Consider the following 11961-nt stretch of genomic DNA (forward strand, 5'->3'; position numbering starts at 1 on the left):
ATATATATATATACATACATATGTATATACATAAATACATATATATATTCATACATATATATATATATTCATACATATGTATATACATACATACACACATATATATACATATATATATATATATATATGAATATGTATATATATATATACATAGATACATGCATATATATATATATATATATATATATACATACACTTATACACACACATGTATGCATTTATATATATGTATATACAAATATACACATGCACACACATGTAGCTGTACGCACACATGCATAGCATCACTCACAGACCTGTGCATGCATGCATGTATGTGTGTGTGCTTGTGTGTGTGTGTGTGTGTGTATGTGTGTGTGTGTGTGTATATAATATATATTAAATATATTATTTATAATTATATGCATGTGCATGCATTGTAAGTCAAGTTGACACTGCTCTCAATATTAAATCATCCCACCAGTAAATATTCTGTTGTTAAGCCCGAGACTGGCTTTAAAATGATAAACTTATTCTAACATACAAACGCACACAAACACTACCGCATACGCACATACACACACATAAACATGCATGTATATTTATGTATTTATACAACAATTGCAGCGTGGAAGGTGTTTATAAGCCATTTAAGAAACACACAAAAGCCGTTCAATTCACTTCAACATTTAAGTTTAATTTCTCAAAATATTTTCGTCGCTAAAATCCGCGACCTGTTCACTGACAAAAATCCGTGCTGCATCTCATTTTTGTCAGTGAACAGGTCGCGGATTTTAGCGACGAAAATATTTTGACAAATTAAACTTAAATGTTGAAGTGAATCGAACGGCTTTTGTGTGTTTCTTAAATGGCTTATAACACCTTCCACGCTGCAATTGTTTTCGTTTCAGCACACGATCTCAGATCAAATTACTTGCTATGCGAGTACATCTCCGTAATATGTATTATATTTATAATTATATACATGTATATTCATGTAGATATGTATAAATATGCTTGTGTGTGTGTTTGTGTGTATATTGTTGTGTATGTGTATCACCCCATGTGTTCATATAGTTATTTATATTTGCATGTACTTCTTTATACAATATTTTCAAATTATTTTCGTCTGTATTTCGCTCCCCCCACCCTTTTATTCCTTTACGTGTACATTTTAAAGCATCTTTCGTTCGCAAGAACCTTTTTTTTTTTGTTAAAGGATAAATTATATACGTTGTTTCATCATATAATATGTTGGCATTTCTTCATTAAGATAAAAAAGTATATTTATTACGGATAAACCTACAAAAATGTATTCAAATTTTATTAAAGGAGATTAAGAATGATAAATATTATGGTACTCTGTCTATTAATTGCGTTTCGAATATTATGCATTCGAACTTATTTCTTGTTTATTACTGTGAAGATGAGTTCGTCAAAATAGCCATAGGGCGCACTGTTCATCGTTGATATATATATATATATATATATATATATATATATGTGTGTGTGTGTATGTGTGTGTGTGTATACATGTGGGTGTGTGCGTGCGTGTATTTGTGTGTGTATATAATATATATTAAATATATTATTTATAAATTATATGCATGTGCATGCATTGTAAAGTCAAGTTGACACTGCTCTCAATATTAAATCATCCCACCAGTAAATATTCTGTTGTTAAGCCCGAGACTGGCTTTAAAATGATAAACTTATTCTAACATACAAACGCACACAAACACTACCGCATACGCACATACACACACATAAACATGCATGTATATTTATGTATTTATACAACAATTGCAGCGTGGAAGGTGTTTATAAGCCATTTAAGAAACACACAAAAGCCGTTCAATTCACTTCAACATTTAAGTTTAATTTCTCAAAATATTTTCGTCGCTAAAATCCGCGACCTGTTCACTGACAAAAATCCGTGCTGCATCTCATTTTTGTCAGTGAACAGGTCGCGGATTTTAGCGACGAAAATATTTTGACAAATTAAACTTAAATGTTGAAGTGAATCGAACGGCTTTTGTGTGTTTCTTAAATGGCTTATAAACACCTTCCACGCTGCAATTGTTTTCGTTTCAGCACACGATCTCAGATCAAATTACTTGCTATGCGAGTACATCTCCGTAATATGTATTTATATTTATAATTATATACATGTATATTCATGTAGATATGTATAAATATGCTTGTGTGTGTGTTTTAAAGAAACAATGTTGTTTTGTTAGTCTTTGATAAATGACGGTAATAGTATCGTCGGTGTTTTGTCTTATTTCATTTTAATACGAAGTTATATCTGTTTTACTGTCCGTTATCAGAATGAAATGATTTTATGCGAACAGAAAGCAGCTGGATTTGTCCACTTTTGGCTATACGATATTGAAACCGCAACGATACACCTTTCTATTAAAAGCAGAAGGCCTAAAATTTCGGTGGATTACATCGAACCCAGTGTTTCATTGCTACTTAATTTATCGACTCCGAAAGGATGAAAGGCAAAGTCGACCTTCGTGGAATTTGAAGTCAGAATGTAAAATCACGAAGAATGCCACTTAACATTTCGCCCGGCGTGCTGACAATTCTGTTAGCTCGTTGCCTTTGAAACCACAACGATATTAAACACAGAAACATAACTAATTTCAGCTTGCAGTCACCATATGAATCTTTTTTTTCCCGTCATACATTAGAACAACTGGTAAATTGTTGCCGAAGGAAGCCTCTAAGTGGTTGCTCGATTTTCTAAAATTTGCAGTCAAATCGCATCCTCTCCACCTTAGTAAAAATGATGTTGGATATGGTCTTAAGTTTCTTGCACATAAAAATAAATTCCGGATGAAGGCTGAGCGGGACTTAACAACAATAATACCAAAAATAGTAACAACTGTAGTAGTAGTAGTAGTAGTAGTAGTAGTAGTAACAGAAGTAGCAGCAATGGTAGTAACAAGTAACAAGAATACCATCGACAACGTCACATTGAAGATTATTGTATGGAAAGAGTTAAAGAATTTGAAACCGGAAATGATGATTTTATCATTTACTTCAACGTTTATACGATCCATTTCTGCCCGTATTTGATAGGCAAGAGCAATACCGCTCTAATATCAGATCATTCACAAATTAAACTAAGATGCTGGAGCGCTTATGAAATCAGGAACACTATTGTCCCAATCTAAACATGAAAGACTAATAAGGAAATAAGTACAATCATTAAAATCTCCGATGAAACGCTAAAGTTTTTATTATAAATTATCATGTTGTTTTAATGAAACAAGATATCAATGATTTAAAACATCTTGAACTAAAATGACTTCGGCTAAAGTAATGAAATACAGATGCATATATCAACAGCTACGTAAACAAACATATAACTCAGGAACTCAAAAATATACAAACGACTATGTTTATATTTACGCGATTACCGTAAATCCTCGAGTATAATCCGCATCTTTTCCCCCAAAATTTAAAGGTCAAAAACCCTAGTGCGTACTATATACGAGGTTTAAAATGAAAATGATTTTCTAAGCAATGTCCGAATCTCTATTTGCTGTCCGGAAATGTTTATTCAGACGCATTTTGTGATGTCGGGCGCGAAAATACCTTAAGCTAAGCTTGAAAGCAATGAAGTCATAAAAGAATCATCCATAACATGCAGTAAGCAACATTTATTAAACGTTATAACTGTTATTTCTTTATTTTCTGGAAACAAAATGCACAAAAATGCTACACGTTTGCATTATGTTATATATACAATAATAAAGGACGTTACCGTATACAGTTTTACAAACCAAGGACGTTATTTAGACCTCCTTAACTCAAGTTAGAGAAGGGAAGCGTATTATACACAAGGTTTAGGCTTTTCAGAGGTACAACCCCCTAAAAATCCCCTGCGTATTATACCCAAGTGCGGACTATACTCGAGGATTTACGGTACTTAAAAAACAAGTATACATACAGTTTATTCATATAAGCGAGCCAACGAGTGTGGGTCGTTGGACCGGCTGGAAGAAAACAGTGAAATCATTCTACAATCAAACCATACTATCTAGATTAAAGAATGTGTAGATTTGATAATGAAGTACTAGCTACTGCTTAGACGGACGTGATCTACTGCGGCGCCTTTGAATTGAGTACAAATTTAAACATAATGAGTCTTCATACATACATACATACATACATACATACATACATACATACATACATACATACATACATACATACATACATACATACATACATATGTGTGTGTGCATATATATATATGTGTGTATATATATGTGTGTATACATATATGTGAGTCTGTGTGTAATATCTCTTCTATTTTTTAATTATTATAAATCTTCCACAAAGGTACAAAGCTCCATCATTGGGATGTAGTTAGCACAAACAAATTTACATTTGGAACTTGTGGAAAGTCTTGCATATTTTTACTGTTCCACTCACAAATTGCACTTGTAATGTACGGATCAGCCGGTCAATTTCTCTTTCTGAAAATGATCCCAGTTTATTCAGATTCATATGTATGTATGTATGTATGTATGTATGTAAGTATGTATGTATGTATGTATGTATGTATGTATGTATGTACACACAACGGCAGATACACACTGGAATATGTTATATCAGAAATATTTGCAAATATTCGAAACCAAGGCCATGTATATACTCGAATATAGACACTGAAAAATTGGTAAGTACCAAGAATATCAAATCGTCTATTTCGCTAGAAACAGGAGCTTAAATAAATAACACATTTAACGACTTGAAAATATAGGCTATTGTATATAATATAACCCTAGGTATGTAGTATGTGTAAAGGAGAAATAGAGAGAACGGTCACAAGTTCACCAAGGTCGGAATAACATTAATCATAAGTGTACTGGATAAGCACTGAACTTTTGGGCTAAACAACAATAACGGTTTTAAATTATGGCGCATGACCAGTAAATCTAGGAAGAGGTGGGTTAGTCGATTATATCGACCCCCAGAACTCAACTGTTACTTATTTTATCGATCTCGAAAGGGAAAAAAAAAACATAATGTGAAGACAACAGTGGTAGAGTTGAAGTTGGAGCGTAAGGCTGGAAGAAAGGTTGTTAAAAATCCCATCCCAACTCTACTGGCGTACTAACAATTCTCTCAGTTCGCTGCAACAATAGGAGAAGCAAAACTCAGCATACACACATTTTGATTTCAAATTTTGGCACGAAGATAGCAATAAGTCAGTTACATTGACTTATTTTATCGACCCCAAAAGGATGAAAGGTAAAGCCAACGTCAGCGGAATAAGCAGAAATATATCAAAAACATGAACATAAGGTAATTAATTAGAAAATGATTTACTACTGAATCCTAATATATAGTTACTACTAATGTCGACTAACACAAAATTAACCCTATTCGAACTGACTTATGATGAAAGATATTTTAGTCGTGACCATCCCATATAGTTTGCATATATCCAAGTCTAACCCGTAAAATATAATGTACTCAGTCAGGACACTGGATGTTCCGGCTGCAAGTTACGTAGTCACACTGACTGTTAAAACAATCGAAACAATAAATAAAATGAAAGGCCGGGGTAGGCAAAAATATGAAATTTAATAAAATAAGTCAGAATAAAATAAATCGACAGAAAATCAAGACGACTTTTGGCAAAATTTGAACTACTAACTGTTAAAGTTGACAACGCGTCACAGGTATATGCCTTAGAAGAATGAGGAAACAAATCTGATATGGTTTAAAAAACTAGAGTAACTGAATTAAACACTTTATTCGAATAAACAAAGGACAGTTCACCACAAGAAATTATTAAACGCTTTCCAAACGAAATGTTTCATGCGATATACAATAAAATATAGAGATATGTTGTTGAACAAGTTACCCGACACACAGATTCGTCAAAAAATTATAGACACAAGCATATAATTACGAATATATTGTAGAATGAATAAATTCATCAGAGTTACAGTTAAATTAGAGAGCAATCGAGGAAGTGAACATCATCAGGGAACTTTCATTCTACCAGTGACAATTCCCCCAAAGAATTAAATAAACCTAAGTGCAGTTAACACAGAGCTACATAGAACTACATGGGTCACTGCTGAAGGGCTGACATTTGTGGTTCAGGATCAGTGCGACCCCACTCAATGTTGTATGTAAGTTTTGATAAGACCTTCGGCTACATACGAGTACAAGCTGGATGCTCCACTCAAGTTGCGTTAGAATATGCACGAAGATATGACAAAATTGCTATTTATATTTAATATAATATGAATTAATAAACGAGAGAGTTAGCTGCAGGAAATTGATATAGGTATTTTCCATCGATAATATTATTAGCGACCAAACCAAAGTTGATAAAAGTGAATAAATAAATAATAATAAAAATAAAACAGTAGAAAGTGATTTCTTAAAGATCTCACTAATGCACATCAGATACTTAATATGGTACATACGATTATTACATACAGTATTTTCACTTCAGATAAAATAAAACAAGTTTATAAATGAGACATGGGTGAGCATGTAGGACAAATCAAATAAAGTCCAACAAACATTTAAATGCAAACAACAGAAATAGAATGATCCCAAGAAATACAATTGAGATTTACTTTATTATATTACACACAGGTGAGGTGAAATAAACATTAAAGATACTTTGCCCCAGGTAGAAACTGCAGCAGCTACTCAGAGGCTTTGCAAGCTCTTCTAATTCCATGGCAAAATATATTCTTTATATAACGTACATACGTACAAATAAATAATTTGAACAAAGAAAACAAAGGAATCAATTAACACAAATAGAATAAAAATGAAAAGGTTTTCAATTGAAACGAAGCAAAGCGAATTTTTTTAGTACAAATAAATGAAAGCTAATCGACTTAAAACAAAATAAACGCTATCTCAAAAACTGCACTCGGTTTAGTCAGTACGTATAATCTCTTTCATGATATCTTCTTATAGTGATTGTAAAAAAGAAGGCAGTTTAAGATAGGTCAGAAGTGCTAATCTTTCAAAAGGTTAACACCACGTCTGTCTTGCTCATATTGTCCAAAATAAAATTAATGATTAAAACACAATGGACCACGTTAGTCTAATGGACACGAGCACACCAGCATACTAAGAATATGAAGCAAGTGAAAATCCCCTAGGATTAATTAGTTTAAGAATTCTTTGCTGAAAAACCTGAACGCTAGAAGTCAATAAACTCCTAAGTAGACCAGGATTAACAGTTCATTGACTATTGGACAGGTAAACAATATTAATTTCCCAAAATTTAAACACCAGAAGCCATATCAAACTGTAGGCCTATAATTTACGCGCGAACAAGTGCAGTAATAATATATTACCGGTGATACAGAGAAAGATGCAGGAAAAAAATGTTTAGTTGTACACAGCAATTTTAAACAAACTGTGATTTATAGAAAACAGCAAAAATTAGCTTTAGCTTTGCTGGATTTATTGCTGAAAAGTGTTTGATAATATACTCCACCTTTTGGATGGATATGAATAAAGTAACGCCAAGACGAGATTCATCGACCAAGAAATTTGAACCATCCCCTCTATCTATGAATCTTTTTAAATAACCTGTCTACTCTGTTGACTTTTTCTAATTCCGTTGATTAATAAGTCAAATGAAAGAAATCATCTGTAGATACAAATGCAAGGAACAGCCGTATACTGTATAAGAAAGTGTTTAAAATATTTATTTGAAACAAATAAGTTTGAAAACCTATAAAATGTTGTTCATAAACTCAGTCAAAACATAAAATTGAATACGAGATTAGTCAAATTAGTAAAAGAAAGAAGAGGTAAGTTAGCTAAAACTAGAATTAAATTCGACTTCAATATCAGATTCAGAAAATTGGACATGTTTATACCAATGCTCAGGAGGAGATAAACCTGATATAAGAAGATCCAGACTAACTAATTCACTGAACTTTTCAACCTCTGTTCACTTTGATGAAACGCATGCACAACCACGTTTTATCATCATACCTGCTAATAAGGCGGCGAGCTGGCAGAATCGTTAAGTACACCGGCGCAAAATGCTTGGCAGCATTTCGTCCCTCTTTACATTCTGAGTTCCACCGGGGTAGATTTTGCCTTTTATACTTTCGAGGTCGATAAAATAAGTACCAGTTAAGCGCTGGGGTCAATGAAATCAACTTAACCGTTTTCCCGAAACTATTCTCTGCTAACGTTAAGCCAGCACGCTGGCAGAATCGTTAGCACGCTGGCAGAATCGTTAGCACGCTGGACAGAATGTTTGGCGGTATTTCTTCCGGCCTTACGTTCTGAGTTCAAATCTGCCAAACGCCGACTTTGCTTTTCACATTATTTCGGGGTCGATAAAATAAGTACCACTCAAATATTGAGATTGATGTAAACGACTTCACATCGCTCCTGCATAAATACTGGCTCTGGGCCGAAATTCGAAACCATTATTCTTATTCCTTAACATTTCCATTGTGCCCATACAATTATAGAATACGAACGAAGAAAAATGTTTCTCTCTCCCCCAAAGGGGTTTATGTAACACTTAAGGAACATCTTTTCTAAAGAGCAAAGAAAGTTAAGATGTTTTACACGTTATTATTACTTGTTATGATGTAGAAACTATGGCTGAGGCAAATATTTCTCTCTCTCAGTCACGAGCGCGCACACACAAATCATACACACACAAACACACACACACCCAACAAATATGGTGGGAATATGAGACATTCGTCAACTAGAGGCTTCTACTAGAAGACTTAGCCAGGGTCTCCCTCGATGACAGTAGGCTCACACACACACACCACATACACACACACAAACACGCATGCACACACACACACACACATACACACACACACACACACTCACACACACACACACACACGCACATACACACACACAAACACGCAAGCACACACGCATCGTTCCACACTAGCTTGTATGTTTACAAACGTACTGATATACATTCCCGAAAGTAAAATATAGATTACAATACAGTACAGTTTTTCCGTATGTCTCCCAGTATACCATTCTGTACGCCATTTGTCTTATCATAATTCTCGTTATTGACCAATTTAAGATATTTGTTATTTCCCTGACCGCATATTCTCTCATTACACAAACTATACTGACATAAAATCCCTCGTTGCTAAATTTCTACCTATCACAGAAAACAGAAATATTCGATTAATAAACCTTTGCATTATAGGCACAAGGCCTGAAGTTTTTAGAGGGAGGTGGCATGTTATTTCCATCATATCGACCTCAGTGCTAAACTGTTAATTATTCTATCGACATCAAAAAAAAAAAAAAAGGAAAAGGCAAAGTTGACCTCGGTGGTATTTGGATCTAGGACGTAAAGCTGGAAGAAATGCCGCTAAATATTTTGTCCGGCATATCTCCCATACACTCACATTTCCTGTTCGAGGAGTTCATTTTTCTGGCAAATTAATTCTAAATATCTATAAATTATGCAATTATATCCCTTGTACTTTGAGTGCTACTAGCAATTACCTGTAAGTGTTCAGTTTTCCCGTTCCAGCAAGGTGGCAAATTCTAATTATTTGGAGTGTATACAACCAGCAACCTGATGTAGGTAAATAAGGAAGGAAGGAAGGAAGGAAGTAAGGAAGTAAATAAGGAAGGAAGTATGTATGTATGTATGTATGTATGTATGTATGTATGTATGTATGTAATTATTCAATTTTATTCTAAGATTTCTTTCCAAAAGGGAAAGAGCCAGTTTCTTGCCTAGATCTAAGGATCTTCCATTGGATTTTTAACAGGGTATTTTTGTATGTATGCATATGTGCAGATTTCTATGTTTTGCTTTATGTATGTATTCACATGCATATAGTGGCATATCTAGACAAGCTCATACATACTTAAGTGATAAACTGGAAAGTTTTACAGACTTTTACAATTCTAGTGATGGATTGGATATCCTGTTTTCGAATTACCTTTCTCATTTCTAGTTTTGAGAAACCTAATTTGTCAAGTTTGGTATTTAGGCAGTGTGTCACATCTCCCAGCCTCCCAATAATTACAGGTATAAACAAGAACTTGTAATCTGGATTGAGTAGCTGTAGATTCCTCAACAGTTCAGTGTTGGTATTTTCTTTTTCACTGATCTTTAGCATTATGTTAACATCTACACAGTTTGTCTTCTCTATGTGCCTATGTATGTATGTATGTATGTATGTATGTATGTATGTATGTATGTATGTATGTATGTATGTGTGTGTGTGTATGTATGCACATTCTTTATATATTTAGATATTTATATATATATATATAAATGTGTGTGTGTGCGTGTGTGTGTGTGTGTACATATATATATATCGTTTATACAAACAGATGCGAAAGAAGAAGCACCCTCTAAGATGAAGAGCAATATATATTGCCTCCCACGAAATTGACATTAATTCGTAGTATAGTAACATAGGCAATTCGCACTCAAATTACCTCAAATTTTAACAAAATGTGTAAAAACTATGTTTAGGTGGACATGCTAGTGGTAATGATAATATGCTGTTGAAATGGCCACTATATTCACCTGACTTCACGCCTTTTGACTTTATTCTATGGGGCTAGGTGAAAGACTGGATCTATGTTCCCCGCTTCTTCCTACAAGCCTAGAGTATCTCAAGCAGAAAATCACTGAGGTGCTGAAAAATATAACGCACGATATGCTACAACCTGTTTGTCAAGAGCTGAACTACCGACTTGACGTGTGTCGTGTCACAGGCTGTGCAAATATTGAATATCTATGAACATTGTGAAATCGGCTATAAAATCTACATCTGGCTGAATCTCTTGTTCGAATTTTGATAAATGAACAATTTATTTTTCAACATGAAGCCTACTGAATTTCGTTTGCCTTGGACATGTAGTTACTTTGATATTTACATTTCAAATGATATATATAGAAAATTTAGAATCACTAGGGTATATAATACCACTCGCTAGAAGCACAGCCAAAGTGCCAAAACAAGCATATAGTAACTGCAACGGTGTGAACTTGGTGGACACCTTATCATTGCCTTATTAATACCATTAATAACGGTACTAATATATCTTTATCTAATATATGTATACACACACACACACACACACACAAGGGTTACGGAATGGAGTAGATAAGATCGGGGCTACATATATTTCATAGCGAGCAGAACCTCAGGAATGGTAAATAACCAGGCGAGTTGTATACCGCGGGTTACTCTTCATATATTGATTAAATGAAAGTTTACACATTTTGATCGAATCTTCCTTGTATTAACATGCGGCAATGTAAACTTTGCACGTCCGGGAAACCTGGTCGCCTACCGTAAAATATAAAATTCCCTTCATTCAGTTTATTATAATTCGATACGAATAAACGTACAACCTTCAGTCTCAATAAACCAATTTTGTATCTAAAAGATTTTTTTAATATCTACTACGGATTGCTTGAAGCTAACTTCCCTCCTACATCTCGATCCCTGGATCTTATGCTTATATGAAGGCTAAAACAATGCGAAGCGCATTGTGACAAGCGATGTGTCACAACATCTGATAGCCTGGTCGATCATGGTGATATATATATATATATATGTATATATGTAAACATCTGATAGCCTGGTCGATCACGGTGATATATATATATATATATATATATCACCGTGATCTACCAGGCTATCAGATGTTGCGACACATCGCTGGTTACAATGCGCTTCGCATTCTTTCAGCCTTCAAATGACGCCAACCCGCTGGCTAAGCGAGCGGGCCAACAGAAAAAAGACCGAGTGAAAGTTGTGGCGATAGAATACAGCAGGGATCGCCACCACCCCCTGCCGGAGCCTCGTAGAGCTTTAGGTGTTTTCGCTCAATAAACACTCACAAACGCCCGGTCTGGGAATGGAACCGCGCGTCCTACGACCGAGAGTCCGCTGCCCTAACCGCTGGGCCATTGCGCCTCCATATATATAT

This window comes from Octopus sinensis, linkage group LG2 (assembly GCF_006345805.1).
Source record: "Octopus sinensis linkage group LG2, ASM634580v1, whole genome shotgun sequence".
Taxonomy (NCBI): domain Eukaryota; kingdom Metazoa; phylum Mollusca; class Cephalopoda; order Octopoda; family Octopodidae; genus Octopus; species Octopus sinensis.